Here is a 23,257-nt window from a genome sequence, read left to right as displayed (position 1 = left end):
ATGTACTGGCCTGTCTCCTGGTAGTGCCTCCATGCTCTGGACACTACACTGACAGACACAGCAAACCTTCTAAGCCACAGCATTGATGTGCCATCCTGGATGAGCTGCACTACCCGAGCCATTTGTGTGGGTTGTAGACTCAGTCTCATGCTACCACTAGAGTGAAAGCACTGCCAGCATTCAAAAGTGACCAAAACCTCAGCCAGGAAGTATAGGAACTGAGAAGTGGTCTGTGGTCACCACCTGCAGGACCACTCCTTTTATGGGGGTGTCTTGCTAATTGCCTATAATTTCCACCTGTTGTCTGTTCCATTTGAACAACAGCATGTGAAATTGATGGTCAATCAGTGTTGCTGGAACACTCACGTTTCAGTAGACTGGAAAACTGATGAAAGTGGAGCCGCTGGACCTGTGTGGTAGATGACTCGGACCGTACCAGGGAGCGGAGTCTAAGGTGCCGCTGGTTTTCACCAAAGCCTGCCACAAAGCGGGATGGACTTGTTGTGGCAAGCGGCACCCAGGTCGCTACCTCTGGCATGGCTCGACCACACAGACAGCTGAGGAGATGCAAGGCACAGGAGGAATAAGGCAGCTTGTAGTCAGGATAGCAGAAGGTCAGGGCAGGTGGCACAGTAGCATAGTCAGGAATGTAGCAAATGGTCAGTAGGCAGGCGGCAAGGAGCAAGGTCTGGTCACGGAGCAAAGGATCAGATAAATAGCAAGGCAATAACAGGAATGCTTTCTCTCAGGCTCAGGACAACAAAGATCCAGCAGGGAAGTAAGGAGGGTGGAGGAATGTATCAATGAGCCACAGGTTAATTACACTAATGAGCTCACTGGCCCTTTAAATCTTAAAACTGCGGCATGTGCGACCCCTAGGGGATGGGGACATGCGTGCCAGAGCAGAGAGGCAGAGGCGGGGGCAGAAGAAACACCCGGTGAGTGACGGACTGGGGCTCGCATGCAAGCACGTCCGCGATCCGAGTCCCAGCCCCGTCGGCACCAGCAGGTAATGGGACCATGCGCTCAAGGCCAGCATGTGCAGCTGAGCGCATAATGTAACAGTTGCTTCCTGAGTGGACAGTGTGATTTCACACGTACAGTATTCTGCGCAGATTTGATGCGCAGAATACTGTACGTGTGAATAGACCCTTAGATAAAACATTGTAAATACTGGGGTTATTTGTGGCTTATTGGTCTTTCTACTATGGGAAACATTGCCAGTTAAGGACCAGCTTCAGGACAGATCTACCTCTGACTACAAGGGCCAAAGAGCTCTCCACAAGCATTGTGACTGAAAATGCTTTATTAACAAAATTTATCATCAAAATGTTAGGGGTTTTCTTCTCTTCTTCATCAATATCCTGGCTGTCCATGATGGAATAGCACCTAAGCAGCTTTCCATCTTAAAGTAATTTATTGCAAGCCACATAGCTTCCTTAAAACACTTCATATGGTACCAGTTCTACTGGATTGCCCCAACAGTATGGTGCTCAGGAAATAGTCTGTAAAGCATTATATGGTACGATAGGTGGTTTGAGGGTGCAGAGTTGTTCCAGGGCATTCAACAGACACTGGGCACAGGGGTACTTCAAGAAGACCTGCAAATGCAGTTCCCCCCCCCCCCCCCTTTGGCTGTCCCTAGTCTTCCACAGATTGCAGGCATGCATGAATGACCTCAGAGGCAGTCCACACTCAATAGCCATAAATAACAAATCTATGTGCCAGTTAGATAATGAGACATTTGACTACTTTTTAATAGTCATACTTACTCCAGCCATTTACCCACGCTTTAGTGAATCTCTTCACTTTGACATTTAGACATCGCATTGTATGAACACGTAACTTGAACATTTGCAATTCTTTGTTTATTTAAATAGTAAAATTCCCCAGGTCTGCGCCAGTTCTAAGTTGCTAGAGGAAAGCTGTAGCGCGGTACCATCCCCAGTACTGCAGATGGCCTCTGCTACTTGGAAAGACACTGGATGACGAAGGAAGGAGAAGAAGAGTCCACAACTGCTATGTGCTCCATGAAAAGGGCCCAGTGTGCTCCACATCACAACCTTCACTACTGTTACACCAGCTTTCTGGTTCTCATTTCTTTTTAAATATGCTCCCCTCTCTTACTTCATAGCTGTAGCTGCAGGTTTGCTACATACTATATTGATGTATATTTGCCATTTTACCAACTATATACCCTGTTCCAAATTTATATGCAAATTCTATTTAAGTGTCTCAAAGATTAAATATTTTGTTTTTCAGTTTAACTCATGGACGGCATTGTCTCTCAGGGCTCTTTTGATCAACACAATGGGCAGCACATTGAACACATTTTATAAGTGGTCAGAAACTTGTAAATAACTCATGAAAGAATAAAGTTATGTTAAAACCAAGCACACCATTGTTTTTCTTGTGAAATTCCCAATAAGTTTGATGTGTCACATGACCCTCTTCCTATTGAAAAAACTAAAGTTGGATTCAAAATGGCCAACTTCAAAATGGCCGCCATGGTCACTACCCATCTTGAAAAGTTTCCCCCCCCTCACATATACTAATGTGCCACAAACAGGAAGTTAATATCACCAACCATTCCCATTTTATTAAGGTGCATCTATATAAATGGACCACCCTGTACTAAAGGTGGGTGTTACACATGATTAAGCAGAGCACAATTTTCAAGCAATATGGGGAAGAAAAAGGATTTCTCTGCTGCCGAAAAGAGTGAAATAGTTCAATGCCTTGGACGAGGTATGAAAACATTAGATATTTCACAAAAACTTAAGCGTGATCATTGCACTATTAAGAGATTTGAGGCTGATTCAGAGCACAGACCGGTTCATGCGGATAAAGGCACATTGAGGAAGATTTCTGCCAGATCCATGCATCGGATCAGGAGAGCAGCTGCTAAAATACCAATACATAGCAGCATACAGATATTTGAAGCTGCTGGTGCCTCTAGAGTCCCACGGACATCAAGGTGTGGAGTCCTACAGAGTCTTGCAACTGTGCATAAACCTTCTATTCGGCCACCACTAACCAATGCTCACAAGCAGAAACAGCTGCATTGGGCAGAAAAATACATGAAGACTAATTTTTAAACAGTCCTGTTCACTGATGAGTGCCGTGCAACCCTGGATGGTCCAGATGGATGGAGAAGTAGATGGTAGGTGGACAGTCACCCTGTTCCAACAAGACTGCAACGTCTGGAAGGCAGTGGTGGAGTCATGTTTTGGGCCGGAATCATGGGAAGAGAGCTGGTTAGCCCCTTTGGGGTCCCCGAAGGTGTAAAGATGACCATCTCATGCTGCAAAGAATACCTCTGCATAGCTGCTATGGGGAAAAAAGTAGAGTAAGTCATGGTGTGGCCTCCATCCTCCCCTGACCTCAATCCTATTGAGAACCTCATCTTGCAAACAAATTCAAGCAGAAACTGGCCAAAAACTTACAAGTTAAATGGATGCAAGACTTGTGAAGCTGCTATCAAATAAGGGGTCCTATGTTAAAATATAATGTGACCTGTTTAAAAAGTTAAAATGTTGTTAAAAGTTAGATTGAAATAGCTTATGATTTCAGTAAATATGCTGCAAACACAACAAATGACAATTTTCAGTTCTATACAACCTATTAAGTGTTTCAATTCAATAAAATTTGCATTGTACTTTTATAGTTGACAACATGAGAATTATGCTGACTGTTATTTACATCAATTATTTAGGTAAATAAGAAAAATATAATTTGCATAATAATTTGGAACAAGGTGTAAATAACCATTTTCCCTAGGTGAAAATTTGAGTTATCCTCCAAAGCACTACAGGAAGATTACCCCCGTACCCTAAGGAATTTTCCCATGGCAGAATATTTGCAGAAATTCCGCAAATAGTGGGCACTGGCAGAACATGTCTCCATAGATGGCAATGCATTTCCAAGTAGATTCCACTGAAAAATTGACATCAGGATTTCTGCGACAGTTTCCACTGTGGAAATTTCGTAGTGTACATGGTATAGCAGAATCCCATTCCGTCGTGTGAATTTCCGAAAAGAGAATCCAGCTCGGAAATTCCGTTTCAGCAGCTTCCCATTGTCTTCAATGAGATTCTGCTGCACCGTGCACACTGCAGAATTTCCTTGGCAGACTTTTTCACCAATAGAAATCAGTGGCGCCTGTTGCAGTCAGAATCTCCGCGCATGCTTGTTCAAATGTCCGGTATTGGTACCGATACCTGGATTTTGTAACAATATCTGCATGTACTATTTGCAGATTATGGCATTGGTTTAGAGCGGATTTCACCTTCAGAGTAAATCAATTAAATATGTGGTAAAAATCTGCAACGGTATTGACATGCCGCACATATTTCTACATTTATTTTTTCTACTACTGGATAAGGTTTTCAAAGCCCAGTCCACAAGTATTATACTGATGTTTGCTGTAGATTTGCTGTGCAGACTCTGCTTTTCAAACTGCATTGTCTGGACTTTATCTTACGGTCCTATTATTGTATTTTTTCATCTTTCAATTCATGGCTTACAATCCAGTCATTTTGCACATAAAGGGATCAGTTTACATCATATTTGTTTTTCTCTGCATGGCTGCTTTTTCTCATGGGCCTGCTTTGTCTGTTTTTAAAAGGATAAATTTGCAGGAAGGAAACTGACGTAGGAATGCTTTCCTCTTACAACACAGGTGTATATTAGTTTATAAATGAGCTCTCCAGGAACACAATATTTCCTAATCCTATACACAGTATAAAACTTATGTCAATGTATAATATATCATCTTGAAATTGAAGATGAAGGAGTTATGGGAATGCCTAGTATACTAAAAGTGCAGTTTAAAAATCCACAATATACTAGAAGAACAGTGATAAAATGAATGGGAGTGCTCAGGCTGGAGGCAGAAAAGTAGGTTATAAAAAAAGCAGGAACATTCCTAGCAGTGTACTTTGACTAACAACAACCACTGCAACACCCCCTAGATCTCAAAAAAGGGGGACCCTGTGTGAACTGAGCAGTGATCAAATATGCACACTGCAGCTCCATTCACTCATTCCTGGGTTATTGTATAAAGCAGTTGATATTTTAGGCCTACAATAGCACATTTCGGATAAAGTGTGCTAATTATTAGTCCAGAACATTTGGTCATTTTCAGTTTCCCCACCCTAACAGCAAAAGCCAAAGGACCCAAAGTACAGTCACAAACCAACAATAAAAGACACAGACACTTCCATATCAGTGATAGTCATTGTACTTCCAAAATCTGTTTTACAAAGACCCACAGCTGAAGACCCCTGGTACCCCTAATCTGCATGTTACAGTCAGGATAATTGTTATTTGTCCCATCTCTTGGTTATGGTATATTTACAGGCAGGGGCGGACACAGACAGCATAGGGCCCCTGTGCAAAGAATGTGCCTGCCCCCCCGCACATCAATTGTTCAGGTAGGAGAGAGATAGATCTGAGATGGATATGCGATTGAGATAGAGATAGATAGATATGAGATAGATATGAGATAGATAGATATGAGATAGATAGATATTAGATAGATAAATAGATAGATATGAGATGGACATAGATAGATATAGATAGACAGATAGATATGAAATGGATATGAGATAGATATGAGATGGATGGATAGATAGAGATGTGAGATAGATAGATATGAGATAGATAATCATAGATATGAGATGGATATGAGATAGATAGATGTGAGATAGATAGATAGATGATAGAGATAGATAGATATAAGATAGATACAGTAGATAGATAGATAGATGATAGATAGGACATGGATATCTTTTTACCAACCAGTGTGCCTCCAGATGTTGCAAAACTAAAAAACTACAACTCCTGGACCTTTGGCTGTTGAGGTATGCTGGGAGTTGTAGTTTTGCAACAGCTGGAGGCACCCTGTGGGATGGATAGATCGATAGGTAGATAGTGTTTTCCAACCAGGGTGTCTCCAGCTGTTGCAAAACTACAACTCCCAGCATGCCTGGGCTGTAGTTTTGCAACAGCTGGAGGCAACATGGTAGGAAAACACTGATCTATGCCCAGTCAATCTATCTCAGTGTTTACCAACCAGTGTGCCTCCAGCTGTTGCAAAACTACAACTCCCAGCATGCCCGGACAGTCTTTAGCTGTCCAGAAGTTGTAGTTTTGCAACAGCTGGAGGCTCCCTAGTTGGGAAACACTGCCTTAATGGATTAATGATAAATAAACAAGCAGTGTGTCCACATGTTGAGGCCCCAGTGGGGTCACTTTCCCTCCTCCGGGGTCCACAGGTCACCTACAGGTCACATTACAAGAACAATTTTTTGAAAAATCGTGGCAAAAATGGCGCAGTTTTACCGCGATTTCGAAAAATCGCAATAAAACCGCGCCATTTTTGCCGCAATTTTTCCCAAAACTTGTTCTTGTAATGTGGCCTGTAGGTGACCTGTGGACACCGGAGCAGGGAAAGTGACCCCACTGGGCTGCTATCCCCCAGCCCCAGGTATACTGCTAGTGAGAAGAGAGGCAGAACAGGGGACATAACTTCCCCTCACAGCCGCTGTGCTCCTGGGAGGCCTGTCAGCTCTCGGCCTCCGTCCTCTTCCTGTGCTGGGGGCAGAGCCATGAAACAGATACCTTCATCCCTGCGCTACTGCCTGTCTCCCTAATGATACCGGGGCAGGAGCAGCGCAGGGGTTGTAAAAAAAAGAAATAGCGCTTGTCTGAGTGGGGAGCGGGACAACTGTCCTGGATCCTCAGCAGCTGCACCTCTCTCTTAAGGGGGCCCTTGGCCAGTGCCTGAGGGCCCATGTGCAGCTGAACATGCTGCACATGTGATTTGTCCGCCCCTGTTTACAGGTTGCAAAAGAAATCTGCAAAGGAGCCCTGCAAAATACTGTACGTCAGTGAATGTTAGCTGCCTAAACACCGTATGCACTAAGTTCTATGGGTTGGCTAGCAGTTGCTGGACAGCAGGCATGGTAATTTCCCTGGCTACCAGGTTGCAGGAGGAGATGCCATAGCCAGCACAGGCCAAAAGAGACGAATGCTACTATAGGTGTGAACATTGTGTCCCTCTGGCCCTGGTAGGAGGGGGCCAGAGGGAGGTTACAGTATTTAAGTTTAGCGTTTGGCATCAGTCACGCAAAGTGCGGTGGAACTCCATGAGATCTGCTGTGAGCAAAAGAGTATGTGAGCTGTACCACAATTTCAGCCTTGTGGGAAGCCATAGTGAGGCCTGCATGCTCAGGGTGTACCTACACATTAGAAGCACATTTTACCAGCACACAATGATTGGATAATACACCATAATGTTACTTTATAAAACCAACACGCTATGACCACATATTACCACCATAGTGTTACTAAATAAAATCTACTATACACAGAGCAATTTTACCCCCATATAATGGTAAATAAAATAATAGTAAAATTATAATACACTGCAATCCAAAACTATTGCAGTATATTGTACAAGCTATCAAGCTTGTATAAAGTGATCAGAATTGGTGCTAGTAAAAACTACAGCTCACAAAAAAGCCACACAGCTCACTCATAGAATAAAAGAAAAGTAAGCTAATTATGGTATCACACAAATCAAATTGATCTTAAAGTTAACATGTTTTACTGCATAGGAATTACCATATTGTTAGACTCACCGCAGTCGACTGGCACTCGAGAGGCACACAGTAGTCTGGAATACGAGAGGTCGTAGATCCGCTGGATCTGTGTGGCAGATGACGCGGGCCGTGTCAGGGAGCGGAGTCTAAGGTGCCGCTGGTTTTCACCAGAGCCCGCCGCAAAGCAGGATGGTCTTGCTGCGGTAGGCGGCACCCAGGTCGCTACCCCTGGCACGACTCAACAACATAGGCAGCTTAGGTGATGTGAGGTACGGAAGGGAAGAGACAGAACGTAGTCTGGATAGCAGGAGTTCAGGGCAGGCAGCAGAAGAGCAGAAACAGGGACGTAGCAGAAGGTCAGTAGGCAGGCGGCAAGGTACACGGTCAGGTCACAGAATACTAGGTCTGGTACACGGCAAGGAAACAGTATAACGCTTTCACTAATGCACTGAGGAATGTGGGAGGTGCAGAAACGTATAAGTGTGTGTCAGGTGCAAACCATAATTACGGGCGCACTGGCCCTTTAAATCTAAGTGCTCCGGCACGTGCAAGCCCTGGGAGGTGGGGACACACGCACCGGAGCTGAGAGGAAGAAGCAGAGGACTGAGGTGAGTGACAGGCTGGAGTTCGCGTGAGGGCACGTCCCGCGATACGAATCCCAGCCAAGCCAGCTGGGAAATGGAGAGGAACAATGCGCTCACGGACAGGAGGTACGCTAGTTGCCACACATATAATTAAAAAATTCCACCCCAAATAGAGGATATAAAACTAAAATGAAAGTTGGCTAGGTCGCGGCAAGGTATGAATAAAAGTGCGTAAGGGAGATCTGTCACAGATTCTGATACCAGTGCTGGGATAGAGGTTGTGGCAGCGGAAAACAACTGAATCCTAAAGCAAAGGAAAAAAGACAAGTGGACATCACCTTGTGTAATTCTGTGGGATGGTCGTGTCTCTGAGAGACGTTCAAAGGCATGGACTCTCACCTGGAATGAACTTTGGGTTCGTGTGTATCACCCCTAGATATCTGGCGTACTCTAATGATCCTGGGTTGCAAGCCGGCAATAGTTAATCTGGTGTCCCCCAACAGAGAAACCAGGAATCCAATAGTCTAAAAAAAAGAAAAAGTATACTGCAAGGGGGGCAGTGACGTCATGACCGACTGATGCAGAGGAGTGGGTAGTTTGAAGTCACTTCTATAATTATCCAGTTCAAAATACTACATTGATACTTTAATATATCTGACTCTGGATCCACAGAAGGTACACTTGTGCAGCAAAGCACAAAGATCCGGCAAGGGGAAACAGGAAGTGCTGACACTTATAGTGTCAGCGGGCAGCAGTAACCAATTAAGGGAGCACTGGCAGAGAGCCGGCACGCGCGCGCCCTAGAGGGCGGTTACACACATGCCGGCGACCTGGGACAGCGGAGGAAGCAGGAGGTGAGAACTAAAGAGTGCTGGGTCTCTTGCAAGATGGTCATAAAATCCCATAATTGGTCATCAACCGCGGGCACTCCAGAAGAGGCAGGAAGAGGAGGACGAGGGTGACGGCTGTAGACTATGAAGAATGATGAAGTTTGTGAATACTTCGTCCAAGGTAAAAGTTCAACCCAATCATCCTGTCGGGCTGAAACAAAATGACGAAGATAGTTACCAAGGATTTTATTCACTCTCTCAACCTGGCCGTTGGTCTGGGGATTGTAGGCAGAAAAAAAGTCCAGTTTGATTTTAAGACATGAACAGAGGAACCAACAGAACTTGGAGATGAACTGAACTCCTCGATCAGAGACAATGTGAATCGGAAGGCCATGTAGGCGAATTATATGCTGAAGGAAGTGTTTAGCCAGCTGTGGAGCAGAAGGAAGACCAGGCAGAGGCACGAAATGAGCCATCCTGGAGAAACGATCAACAACCACCCAGATGACTGTGTTGTTACAGGAAGGTGGTAGATCGGTGATGAAGTCCATAGCAATGTGAGACCAAGGATTTTCCGGAATAGGCAAAGGCTGTAAAAGACCCGCAGGTTTAAGCCGAGGAGTCTTGTTGCAGGCACAGGTAGTACAGGAACTAACAAAATCAATGACATCGCGTACAAGGTTCGGCCACCAGAAATGCCGGGAGATTAGTTGTATGGACTTCTGTACTCCAGAATGCCTAGCCAGCAAAGAGGAATGTCCCCATTTCAACACTCTGCGTCTAAGTTGAAAAGACACAAAAGACTTCCCCGGAGGAACATGCTGAAGGTTGGCAGGCACTTCTGAAATCAAACCCTCAGGTGGTACAATATGCTGTGGAGTGGAGTTCAGTCCTACCACATCAGAGGACCTAGAGAGAGCATTGGCTCTGACATTCTTGTCCGCAGGATGAAAATCAATAAAAAAATTGTAACAGAACTGGATGTGGATCCTCTACCTGTGTGGCTGATGACTCTGACCGTATCGGGGAGCAGAGTCTAAGGTGCCGCTGGTCTTCACCAGAGCCCGCCGCAAGGCAGGATAGGCTTGCTGAGGCAGGCGACACCCAGGTCGCTACCCCCGACACGGCTCGACCACACAGGTAACTGGGCAAGATGAGGTACCGAAGGAGGAGGCTGTAGCGTAGTCAATGTAGCAGAAGGTCAAGGCAGGCGGCAAAGGTTCGTAGTAAAAAAAAACGTAGCAGGAAGGTCTGGATACATGGGTATGGCAAAACAGGCAATAGGGAACGCTTTCTCTCAGGCAATAGGCACTGAAGATCCAGCAGGGGGGTGTGGGAGATGCCACAACTTATAATGTGCTGTCAGGTGCTTTTACTAATAATGGGCGTACTGGCCCTTTAAATTTCAAAGCTCCGGCGCGCACACCGTAAGGGACGGGGACGCGCGCGCTGGAGCTGAGAGAGTGAGAGAGCTGCAGGAGCGAGACTAGGTGAGTGACGGGCCGGGATTCGCATGCGGGCGCTTCCCGGTGCTAGCGGCCGGAGCGCAGTGTGTAACAGAAATTAAACCTGGAAAAGAATAGAGACCATCTGGCCTGTCGAGGGTTCAGTAGCTGTGCAGACTGGAGATATAAAAGATTCTTGTGATCCGTATAGATGCTTACTGGATAAGACGAACTTTCCAATAGATGTCGCCACTCTTCCAAAGCAAGATTAATTGCGAGAAGTTCCCAATATCCAATAGAATAGTTCCTCTCTGCAGGAGAAAAGGTCTTGGAGAAGAATCCACAAGTCACTGTTTTACCTCTAGAGGTCTTTTGAGTCAGAACGGCGCCAACGCCTACAGATGAGGCGTCAACCTCTAGGAAGAAAGGTTTCTCAGGATCGGGTCTTGACAAGACTGGCGCTGAGGCAAATGCCGATTTTAATTGGTGAGAAGGCTTCTTCAGCCTCAGGAGACCACAATTTGGGATTACAGTTATTTCTAGTAAGAGCCACAATCAGTGTAACCAAAGAAAAAAGTGTGGAATGAACTGACAATAATAATTGGCAAACCCCAGAAAGCATTATATTGCCCATAGGCCAGTATGTGGAGACCAGTCCAAAACTGCCGACAGCTTATCAGGGTCCATCTGGAGACCTTTGTTGGAAACAATATAACCAAGAAATGGAAGACTTGACTTCTCGAAAAGGCATTTCTCTAGTTTGGCATATAAATGATTGTCCCAGAGGCATTGTAGGACATGTCGCACATGTGAACGATGCACCTCTAATGGGCGAGAAGATCAGGATGTCATCAAGGTACACAACAACACATGTGTAGAGTAGATCACGGAAGATGTCATTGACAAATTCTTGGAAGACAGCCAGAGCGTTACAGAGGCCAAAAGGCATCACAAGGTACTCAAAGTGCCCATCCCAGGTTTTAAAGGCCATCTTCCATTCGTCTCCTTCTCGAATTCGAATGAGGTTGTATGCTCCCCACAGATCCAACTTGCAGCAGACCTTGGCACCCCATAGACGATCAAAGAGTTCCGAAATCAAAGGTAGAGGGTAGTCAATACAGGGGCGGAGTGACCAGGGACTTCCAGATGAAACCCTTTTGTAAGATTTCTTTGATGTATTGAGCCATTGCTTGTATCTCAGGGACAGACAAGGGGTAAATTCTTCCCCGGGGAGGCGTAGTCCCAGGCTGAAGGTCGATTGGACAATCATAGGGACGATGCGGTGGAAGACACTCTGCCTGCTTCTCGCAGAACACATCTGAATAATCACAATAAGGAAGAGGCAGACACTGCAGGGAAGGAGATGAAGAGATAGTCCTAGGCAGAGTATAGTGGTTCTGACAGTGGGTGACCTCACCAATTTGCCAGTCGAGTTGCTGAGCATCACATTGTAGCCAGGGAAGACCGAGAAGAAGCTCTGAAGTACAATGAGGAAGCACGTAGAACTCGATCTTCTCCTTGAGTAACACATCCACTTGAATGAGAAGAGGTTCAGTGCGGAATTGCAGCGCACAATTCGTGTTTTCTTTTTTGATAGAGGAAATGTACATAGGCTTAACGAGCCAAGTCACTGGAAGGCTGTGTTTGTGGACCAGGGAGGCGTTGATAAAGTTTCCTGTGGAACCAGAGTCCAAAAAAGGCTACAGCAGAGAACAATGCCCTGGAAGAAGTATATACTTGGACCGGCATAGTCAAACGAGGAAAGGTAGAATTCACACCTAGGGACGCTTCTCCCACATGCCCTAGGTGCAAGTTTTTCCCAGACGTGTTGGTCGAATAGAACAGTCTTTGAGGAAATGCTCGTGGCTGGCACTATAGAGACACAAGTTTTCATTGCACCAGCGTTCCCTCTCCTGCCGGGTTAATCGAGCACGATCCACCTGCATAGCCTCTCCGGCAGAGGGCAAAGAGGATGGTTGAGGTGGACGCTGGAACACGGATGCCAAACAGGGAAAACTTTGTGTCCGAGTAGATTCACACTCTTGACGAAGCTCCTCCTGCCTCTCGGTAAAGCACATATAAATTTGAGTGGCCAACTGAATAAGATCACTCAAAGAAGACAGAGGATCCCGTGCAGCGAGAAAATCATTGACTCTACTAGAAAGTCCCTTTTTAAAGGTGGCACACAAGGCCTTGTCATTCCAGGCCAATTCAGAGGCTAGGGTGCGGAATTGAACTGCGTAATCTCCAAAAGAAAAGTCCTCTTGGCTTAGGTTCAGTAGTGCAGTCTCGGTTGAGGAGGCCCATGCAGGTTCTTCAAAGACACAGCGGAATTCCAAAAAGAAGGTCGGCAGATTGGAGGACACCGGATCATTTCTGTCCCAGAGAGTAGTAGCCCAGGCTAGGGCTTTTCCAGAAAGAAGACTGACCACAAACGCCACTTTAGCTCACTCTCTCGGGAACTGATCATCCATAAGTTCCAAATGCATTGAACACTGGGTCACAAACCCTCTACACAATTTTGGGTTGCCTTCATCTTTCGTCGGCAGAGACAGTCGTATCTTGGAGCATATGGAAACCACAAAAGCTGCAGACACTGGAGGAGCTAATGGAACTGGTTGTGGCTGTTGCGGCTGTTGTGTGGAGAGGAGCTGCTGCATCATTGCGGATAACTGATTCAGTTGTTGCGCTTGTTGCTCTATCTGCATAGACTGTTGTGCCACAATAGCAGAAAGATCAGTGACATTCGGCAGAGGCACCTTGACATGATCCATGGCCGGATCTTACTGTAATGGCAGTGGAAAAGTGGATCCGCTGAACCTGTGTGGATGATGGCGTGGGCCGTACCAGGGAGCGGAGTCTAGCGGCACCCAGGTCGCTACCCCTGATACAACTTGTCCACACAGGCTGCCGATGTGTAACGAGGTACAGGAAGGATGAGGCAAACTCCTAGTCGGGGACAGGCTGGAAGGTCCGAACAGGTGGCACTGGAGCATGGTCAGGGAATGGAGCTGAAGGAACTGGTATACGGAATAGCAGAACACACAGAAGGTACGCTTTCTCTCAAGCAGCAAGGCACAAATATCCAGCAAAGGAAACAGGAAGTGCTGACGCCTATAGTGTCAGTGAGCAGCAGTAACCAATTAAGGGCGTACTGGCCCTTTAAATTGCAGAGAGCCGACACGCGCGTCCTAGAGGGCGGTTACACACACGCCGGTGACCTAGGACAGTGGAGGAAGCAGGAGCTGAGTAGCAGCCCAGAGTTCACATGCGAGCGCTTCCTGCATTGCGAACGAGGAGGATGGAGCAGGAGAGCGCTCTCGGCCAGCGTTGTAACACCCTGGATAAATTTTGGCAGATCCCTAGCAGGACCCGCAGTCTATCATGTGAGTGCAGCTACTGCATTCGCTTTATATCTGGGATGGGACTCAGGACGTACAAAAACAGGTATGCCCTGTATACTTAAAGCATACCTGTCAGTCCACCCCCCAAAAAAGATAATGTAATTTGTTACTCAGTACCTAATCCTGATCTTGTACATATATTTTTTATTTCTCCATCACCTTTATTTTTGTACGTTTTGTGTAACTCATTTACTTGAAATCCTCTTAAAGGGAGGGGGTGTGGTCTCACTGTGCATGCCTCCACCTCCTCCCTTAGTCTGCTGTCAACATCTGCCTGCTCACAGCTCCCCTAGCATTAGCAAAACTACAACTCCTAGCATGCCCTGACAGTGAGGAAATGCTGGGGGTTGTAGGTTTGCTAGGAAGCCACAGTTGTAGACTGCTTTGTTAGGATACAGCAATCCCCAAACTATTACTACCCAGCTCCTGCAAAACTACAACCCCCAGAATGTTCTCACTGTTAGAGCATGATGGAAGTTGTAGTTATGCTGATGTTAGGGGAGATGCAGGCGGAGATACATGGAGCCGGGAGGTGGAAGATGCGCCGATCCTCACATCTCAGCCTATGCCGCTTACATCTATGGCCATAAACTACATTCTTTCGGCAGTCGGGCAGGGCTTCCGTGGTCGGGGGTGGGGTTTGGCGCTCAAGGGGCTGTGGGGCTTAGAGTCATCTTACCTGCCTCCCATGATGTGCAGCTGGTGGGGGGGGGGGGCAGGGTTTTATGGTGGGAGGGCGGTGGTCTCATGCAGCCTTGTCCATGAGTCATATCTTGGACAAAGGCTGCTGGGGACTCGTTGGTGTCTCACTAGGTATGAGGACTCTTAGTGGTGGGATTTTCAGGGGCCATTTTCTTTATTAAATAATAATAAAAAAAATGTATGTAGCATATTAGAAAAAAGTTTTTTCTAGTTTTTCAATTATTCTCATTTTAATCTGAAAAAAGGTTTCACAGGGCTATGCAGAAAAATACAGAAAAAAATAACATACAGGTTACAAAAGCATAATAAACAGTGCTCTATTAGGCAGGCACTGAACCAACATACATTCTCCAGATTTCAGGCCCAGGTAACTGCGTGACTGGTCCAGGGCTGGGATTCTTATCTCAGCCTTAGTTTTATGGCCTGGTTTATGAGTGTGCCAGAGATATCCTGGCCTTGTTTTAGAAAGTTTACACAAGTAAATTACATAATTACTGATTTCTCAATCAGGCTTTGGGCCTGACATGATACACATACACAAGTAAAATACATAAGGATGGATTTCACACTCAGACATTGGGCCCGACATATACATATAGGCACAGATTTATCAAACTGTGAGAGAAAAAATTGAGTGGTTTTCCAACAACAACCAATCACAACTCAGCTAACAAGCTCTGGTAAAGTGAAAGCAGAGCTGTGATTGGTTGATGTGGGAAAATCACTCCACTTTTTCTCTCACACAGTTTGATAAATCTGGGCCATATTCTTTATTCCAATTCATAATTAATTGACATAGGCAGGATAAAAAAACACAAAATAGGGTACCAACTAAAGAGGAACAGATAGCCAGCGGACCAGTAGTATGGGCTCTAAAACACACCTCTACATACATATATATTTATTTATTATGCCACACGAGAGTGCCTAAATAGTCAAATCCCGTATGACAAATTATTGCTGCATATTTTCCTACCCATTGAAGTCAATGGGTAGCAAAATACACAGCTATTTTTGCTACCTTTTGACTTCAATGGGTAGGAAAATACGCAGCAGCAAATAAGCATCAAAATACAACAGGTGTGACCCCCACCCTAAAAAGCAGAGTCCTCCTTATCATTAGGATTAGGCTAGGTTTCCACACAGGTTTTTTTCTGCCATTTTTTGGAAAACTGTAACTGCAGTTTTTGGGCCATAGCCAGAAGTTAAAGGGGTTATCCAGGAAAAAATTATATATATATATATGTATATATATATATATATATATATATATATATATATATATATACAGTACAGAACAAAAGTTTGGACACACCTTCTCATTCAGAGTTTTCACGCTGAAGGCATCAAAACTATGAATTAACACATGTGGAATTATATACATAACAAAAAAGTGTGAAAATATGTCATATTCTAGCTCCTAGCAACCTTTTGCTTTGATTACTGCTTTGCAAACTCTGAGCTTCAAGAGGTAGTCACCTGAAATGGTCTTCCAACAGTCTTCAGTTCTTCCAACATTTCCCAGAGATGCTTAGCACTTGTTGGCCCTTTTTGCCTTCACTCTGTGGTCCAGCTCACCCCAAACCATCTCGATTGGGTTCAGGTCCGGTGACTGTGGAGGCCAGGTCATCTGGCGCAGCACCCCATCATTCTCCTTCTTGGTCAAATAGCCCTTACACAGCCTGGAGGTGTGTTTGGGGTCATTGTCCTGTTAAAAAATAAATGATGGTCCAACTAAACGCAAACCGGATGGAATAGCATGCCGCTGCAAGATGCTGTGGTAGCCATGCTGGTTCAGTATGCCTTCAATTTTGAATAAATCCCCAACAGTGTCACCAGCAAAGCACCCCCTCACCATCACACCTCCTCCTCCACACCAGCACACCTGTGAAGTGAAAACCATTTTAGGTGACTACCTCTTGAAGCTCAACAAGAGAATGCCGAGAGTGTGCAAAGCAGTAATCAAAGCAAAAGGCGGCTACTTTGAAGAACCTAGAATATTACATATTTTCAGTTGTTTCACACTTTTTTGTGTTCACATGTGTTAAATTATAGTTTTAATGCCTTCAATGTGAATCTACAATTTTCATAGTCATGAAAATAAAGAAAACTCTGAATGAGAAGGTGTGTCCAAACTTTTGGTCTGTACTGTATGTATATATATCTGGCTCCAGAAAGTTAAAAAGATTTGTAAATTACTTCTATTAGAAAATCTTTATCCTTTCAGTACTTATGAGCTTTGAAAAGTGGAGTTGTTCTTTTCTGTCTAAGTGCTCTCTGTTGACACCTGTCTCGGGAACTGTCCAGAGTAGAAGCAAATCCCCATAGCAAACCTCTTATACTCTGTGCAGTTCCCGAGACAAGCAGAGATGTCAGCAGAGAGCACTGTTGCCAGTCAGAAAAGAACAACTCAACTTCAGCAGCTGATAATTATTGGAAGGATTAGGCTAGATTTCCACACAGGTTTTTCTCTGATGTCTTTTGGAAAACTGAAACTGCAGTTTTTGAGTCAAAAAGTCTGAAAAGTGGATCCAGTAGGAAGGAGAAGTATAACCTCTTCCTGTATATCTCCCATTCCTTTTAAATTAAAGGGGTATTCCAGGAATTTTTTATATATATATATATATATATATATATACATTTCAACTGGCTCCAGAAAGTTAAACAGATTTGTAAGGAAAAGGTTACTGAGGAAAGGGTTACATTATACAACCCTCTAGTCGTTATCTACTGGCATAGTATTACTAGTAGAACTGTGCCTAAACATGGCCAGTTATCTTTTATGAACTGTACCATTATCAGCGCTCTTACTCTGCTACCTACCCGGTTCAGCAGTTCAGATCCATTCTGGTGTAACCCTCCTGGTGTAGCCATCCCGGCTCTGACGTCAGACGCCGGAAACACGAGGTGAACTTCCAGCCCTCCAGTACATGGTCCTGTCCACCAACCAGCAAAGCGGTGAGGAATACCAACTCCAGCGCACGCCAGCGCCAGCAGTCCCCGGACATCATTGCGATCTTCGGCGCCTGCCGGCGCCTCAGCCGACAGTGACTGCCACCGCGCTCAGATACTACTGGACCAGGCTCACAATTGGAAGCGCCGCACAGAGAACTGTGCACACCACTGACACTCAGCCATTGCGGGAACAACACCCATCGCCTGAGTTACCATTTACAGACCGGTAACAATTTCTAATATTACAGACTGTTTGCTACTGTATCTAAAAGGGACACATCTACCCTAAATACCCAGAAGAGCAACTCTTTAATATATTTGTTTGGTACAGATCTTACTCTGCTATTTTATTATCCTATGCCAGGTTTATAGTTTTAATTACTATTGCCTAAATACATTGTTAGGTTGCCTTTTAATATGTATGTTCTTCTCACAAGGGCCCTGTGAGAAGTGTCAAATTTTATCTATATTTTATAATAAATGTTGATTATTATTGAAGCACGATCCACGTATATCCATTTTCATTTACTCACCTAGAAGGTCCGGGCTACATTGTATATTTTTTGGTTTTCCCCTTTCTAGCAATTAAGGTATAGTTGCTTGCCCAGTTTGACCTCGGTGCGTAATAGTTGTGAGCTGCACATACCTATATAATTTTTTCTTCTTAGATTTGTAAATTACTTCTATTAAAAAATCTTAAAGGAAAACTGTCACATGTTTGCTCCTGCCCTATCCACAGGTGCTGATGGATAGTGCAGGAGACGCTGATTCCTATGATCCCTACCTTGGCCGGATCCGCCCGTTCGCTCATAATCTTAGTTTTATTATATGTGGAAATCTGTCTGTAACTGGCACGGGCGGGGTTTCTGTAGCTTAATTGGCACTGACATCAGCGCTGCCAGTCCGCAGCGCCGCCCGCTTATGAATATACATCCCCCCTCCCTCCAGTTAGGAGCGGCAAAGAGAGGGAGAGCTGGAGGGAGGGGGGATGTATATTCATAAGCGGGTGGCGCTGCGGACGGGTGGCGCTGACGCCAGTGCCAGGGTCTCCCTCACTATCCATCAGTACCTGTGGTTAGTGCGGGAGCAAACATGTGACAGTTTTCCTTTAAGATTTTTTAATAGAAGTAATTTACAAATCTGTTTCACTTTCTAGAGCCAGTTGAGATTTATATATATATATATATATATATATATATATATATATATATATATATAAGTTTTTTCCTGGAATACCCCTTTAATTTAAAAGGAATGGGAAATATAAAGGAAGAGGTTATACTTCTCCTTCCAGTATATAAATAACAGTGCCAGTATATAAATAACAGTGATACAAACAATAGCTGATATTGTTGTAGCACAGCAAATGCCCAGTAGTGTTTCCAATATAAGTGAATTGGACAGGTCCTGTCTATTGTTGCATGTCCATGGGGACTCCTATAAAGTACCGTATTTATCGGTATATAACACGCATTTTTTCGGCAAAATTTTTTAGCCTAAAGTCTATGTGCGTTTTATACACAGATTCAGTGTTTTCTGGCCCAGCAGAAGCGGCTGCAGTTCAATTATTTAAAGCGGGTGCTTTAAATAATTGAACTGCAGTGGCTTCTGCGGGGCCAGAGTCCTGGGCTGCTGCACGATTCCCACCCCCATCCCCGGTTTTATAGTTACATGTCCTGGGGACCGTGCTCCTTCAGGCTCCGGCGGCGTCCTGTGCTGTCATGGATCTGGTGCTGAAGAATGTGATGGGCCTTTTTTTATCAAAGTATATAAGATGAAAACGCAACACAAAGCAATTTTGTCAATTTTGTTTTATGCACATTAAATTACCAGGATAGCTGAATATATGTTAGTGTATGGAAACTTTGTATATCTTTATAGAATCTGTTCTTTAGCTAAAAAAAAATGAAACAACTCACTTTTATGGGGTCCAGAGTGTCTAGAGGTGTGGTAGAGGGTCTGCTATGCCCCCAGACTGTAACACCTATCCGATGTGACGTCACATCCGCTGCTTCTTTGGTTAACACGCATGTTGACATCCTGTGCATGCGCCATGAATAGGGATTGTGGTTCACAAGTGGCAAGTCTGAGTTCTAACCTATCAGACTGCTCATCCATCACAATCCCCATTCACAGCGCATAGAGGATGCATTTGTCAACGAAGGCGCGGAGAAGTGTTGCAGCCCTGTAGCCACACCTCTTTCACACTCAATGCACCCCTAAAAATTTTTATTTTTGTTTAGCGAAATAAAGGATCAAACAACATCTATGAAGATATGCAAAGTATCCATACACCAACATCTTTTATGGCTATGCCAGCAATTTCATATGCATAAGACTCCTTTTTTACACTGCTGTTAGCACATTATAGTAAATGGGATCCATCGGGACCCGTTATTGCCCATTGTGCCCCATTTTCAGTGTGAACCCCGCCTATCTATAGTGCCAAAATGGTAATGCCATTTCTTTGTGGGATTCACTGGCATTATCTTCTCTCATCAGCATCATCCTCTTATTTTATTTTCCATCTGGCTCGGACCGCTGAGATGATTCCTTCCAGACGTATATAGTTTCTGCAGAATTGGTAGGGAAACATTTTAGGCGCATCAATTACCCAGCACTGCATTAAGTAGTACAGCTATAAGAAGATATGTCATTCAGAAACAAGGAAAAGCTCTTCACACCTAGCTTTTTCATGCTCCTGAATGGCATATCTGTTTATAATAGCTGAGCTGAAAAAAGCAGATACGCCATTGAGAAGCATGAAAAAGCTAGAAATTGTGAGAAATGGTCACCAAGCTTTCCTTTGTTCCTGAACTGCATACCTGCTTATAGGCACATCTGTCTTATAGCAGATCTATTATGAGCCGTTCAGGAGCATGGAAAAGACAGGTGAAAAGTTTTCATGCTCCTAAATGCCATTCCGGCTTATAGCCTTTAACTCTCTCAGTACCAAGTCAATTTTCATTTTTTGTGGTTTTGTTTTCTTCTCTTCGCCTTCTAATAGACATAACTACCGGTATTTTTCCACCTACAGACTCATATAAGGGCATGTTTGTTGCATCACCAATTATACTTTGCAATGACATCACTTCTTTTACCATGAAATCTACAGTGAAACACACAAAAAATATTAGTGGGACAAAATTGAAAAAAAAAAAAGCAATTTTGCAATTTTTGGGGGCTTTCTACTCAGTACACTTTTCCCAAACTGTATCGAAAGAGAGAGGTGCAGTTACTCATAGCAACCAATCAGGTTGCTTCTTTCATTTTTCAGAGGCCTTTATAAAAAATTAAAGAAGCGATCTGATTGGTTGCTATGGGCAACTGCACCACACAGGTTTTGATAAATCTCCCCCATTAGCTTTATTCCGTAGGTCCGTACGATTACAACAATACCCAAATTGGGCCATTGACCATGCGGATTACTCAACATTTTATTTTAATATTTTGAACATTTACGCACGTGGCGATACTACATGTTTCTTTTTGGTTTACATTTTTTATTTGAAACATGAAAAGGGGATGATTCAAACTTTTATTAGGGAATGGGTTATTTCAATTGCTTTACTTATTTTTATTTTTTTAACACTTTTTTGCAGGAATGGGTCATTTGTCTATAACTTCCTAGGCAAATTTGTCTATAATAGCTGAACTATTATAAGCAGATATGCCATTCAGGAGCATGAAAAAGCTAGGTGAGAAATTGTCACCTAGCTTTTCTGTGCTCCAGAATGCCATAGCTGCTTATAAGGATAACTTACTATAAATTATAGGCAAATCTGTCTATAACAGCTTAACTAATATAAGCAGAAATGGCAATAAGAAGTATAGAAAAGCTGGGTGACAATTTCTCACCTAGCTTTTTCATGCTCCTGAATGGCATATCTGCTTATAATAGCTCAGCTATTATAGACAGCTTAGACTATATGTTATAGGCAAATATGTCTATAATATCTGAGCTATTATAAGCAGATATGCCATTCAGGAGCATGAAAAAGCTTGGTGAGAAATTGTCATCTAGCTTTTCTGGGCTCCTGAATGCCATATATACTTATCATAGCTCATCTATTCTAGAAAGATTTGACTAAAAAGTTACAGGTAAATCTATCTATAATAGCTGAGCTATGATAAGCACATATGCCATTCAGAAGCCCAGAATAGCTAGGTGACAATGTCTCACCTAGCTTTTTCATGCTCCTGAATGGCATATCTGCTTATAATAGCTCAGCTATTATAGATTTACCTGCAGACATGCCATTCAGGAGCATGGAAAAGCTAAGTGAGACATTGTCAACTAGCTTTTCTGTGCACCTGAATGGCAAGTCAGTTCATACCTGGTGGGCTAGTGGTACCTTTGGGGGAAACTCCAGGGGCAGAGAGTAAAGTGCGCCGGGACCTCGGGCAGGTGGCAACTACAGCACACACAGTAGTTTTTTAAACTTGGCGAGCGCTGGCTGAACGGGTGGGGCACGCAGGTCAGCAGGTTACATAGCCAAGTCACCACCAGGGCTGTAGGTAAGCCTGTGGGCCATCGCAGGGCCGGCCCTCTTTTACTGTTAACATTGTTGTCGTGGGCGCTGGGTGGCCTGTGCGGGCTGCCAAGCCTATTTTAAAGTAGGGGCCTGGAGCTGCAGCACCATCCGCCCCTACATTAATCTGGCCCTGGCCCCGGCCCCCCACGATCTCCAGGATGGGACCCCAACACTCTCAGTGATGAGCATGTGTCGTCTACCAATAGACGGCACGCGCTCCATTAATTTGGGAGTGCTAATGATGCCCAAGAGCTGTACTAGGGTCTTTTCAGCACTCCCATAGAAGTGTGACGGCTGTAGCACGTGCTCCTCACTGACCACTGGGTTCCATACCGGTGAGGGGCCGCAGCGGACGGACCCCCCACGATCAGCTACTTATCCTGTGGATAGGGGATAAGTTAATTTTCGCTGGAGATCTCCTTTAAATCAATCAGAAACTAATCACATAGTGTAACCCTATGGAGGGGGCAGCTTTTTTGAATATATTTGTTGCAGAAGTTTTACTTTTTGCGCTCAAGTTGCTCGAAAATCGTAACAGACTAGAAAGCAAAGTATTCTATATGAGTTGACTATTTAGTCAAGTGAGTGCAGTGGTGACAAATTTACTATGAGCGATTTTTTGAAAAGGCCCAAACATGTAGCGCCGGATGGCTCTTAAAATTCACAAATCCATGCAAGCCTGGACCAGACTGACTCCAAAAAGCTTATAACAGCCAAAATTACATATACTGTTAAACAAAATGCTAACTTTGGAGCAAAGACGCCCAAAAAAAAACAACAACAAAAAAAACTACACAAAAATTGACCAATTATCCTCCATCTTTTCATCCAACTCCCTATCTACAGCGCTCTACTGCAGCCCTTACTACTTCATGTGATCACATGACAGAGGGGTTCACGCTGTCATGGAAAAAGATCTCTCCTTTAACTAGAGGCCGCAGTGTCCTAATTCGACTGTCTCCACCCCCAACACCGCTCCGCGCGCATCAGCCGCCCATCTCTCACGCTGCTTTGTCTCCACAAAAATGGAGACGATGTCAAAAATTTGAGGCACGTTTTAATGGTTGAGCTTTTACCCTATGAATGTCCTGCCGTAAGGACAGTGCGCTACGCTCCTTCCTGCCGAGCACTGGGTCTAGGAGGAAGAGGAAGACAGATTCATAGTGACAGAGCGAGGCGGAGGGGGAGGACACAG

General features: G+C 44.4%; 1 protein-coding gene and 1 long non-coding RNA gene across 2 annotated transcripts in view; one reads left to right on the top strand and one right to left on the bottom strand.

The window, feature by feature from the left end:
- The window catches only part of LOC130273968 (uncharacterized), a 27,704-nt gene extending 4,455 nt beyond the window's left edge, over positions 1-23,249 (bottom strand). Inside the window, exon 1 of the long non-coding RNA XR_008844186.1 lies at positions 23,139-23,249. This is a non-coding gene — a long non-coding RNA (uncharacterized LOC130273968). The remainder of the gene's footprint in view (positions 1-23,138) is intronic.
- The window catches only part of RALBP1 (ralA binding protein 1), a 48,257-nt gene continuing 48,075 nt past the window's right edge, over positions 23,076-23,257 (top strand). Inside the window, exon 1 of the mRNA XM_056521572.1 lies at positions 23,076-23,257. The gene's annotated coding sequence lies outside the window, so the exon portion shown is untranslated.

The sequence above is a fragment of the Hyla sarda genome, chromosome 5 (genome assembly GCF_029499605.1).
Source record: "Hyla sarda isolate aHylSar1 chromosome 5, aHylSar1.hap1, whole genome shotgun sequence".
Classification (NCBI taxonomy): Eukaryota; Metazoa; Chordata; class Amphibia; order Anura; family Hylidae; genus Hyla; species Hyla sarda.
The sequence above is the reverse complement of the archived record's forward strand: the minus strand, read 5'-3'. Positions and strand labels throughout refer to the sequence as shown.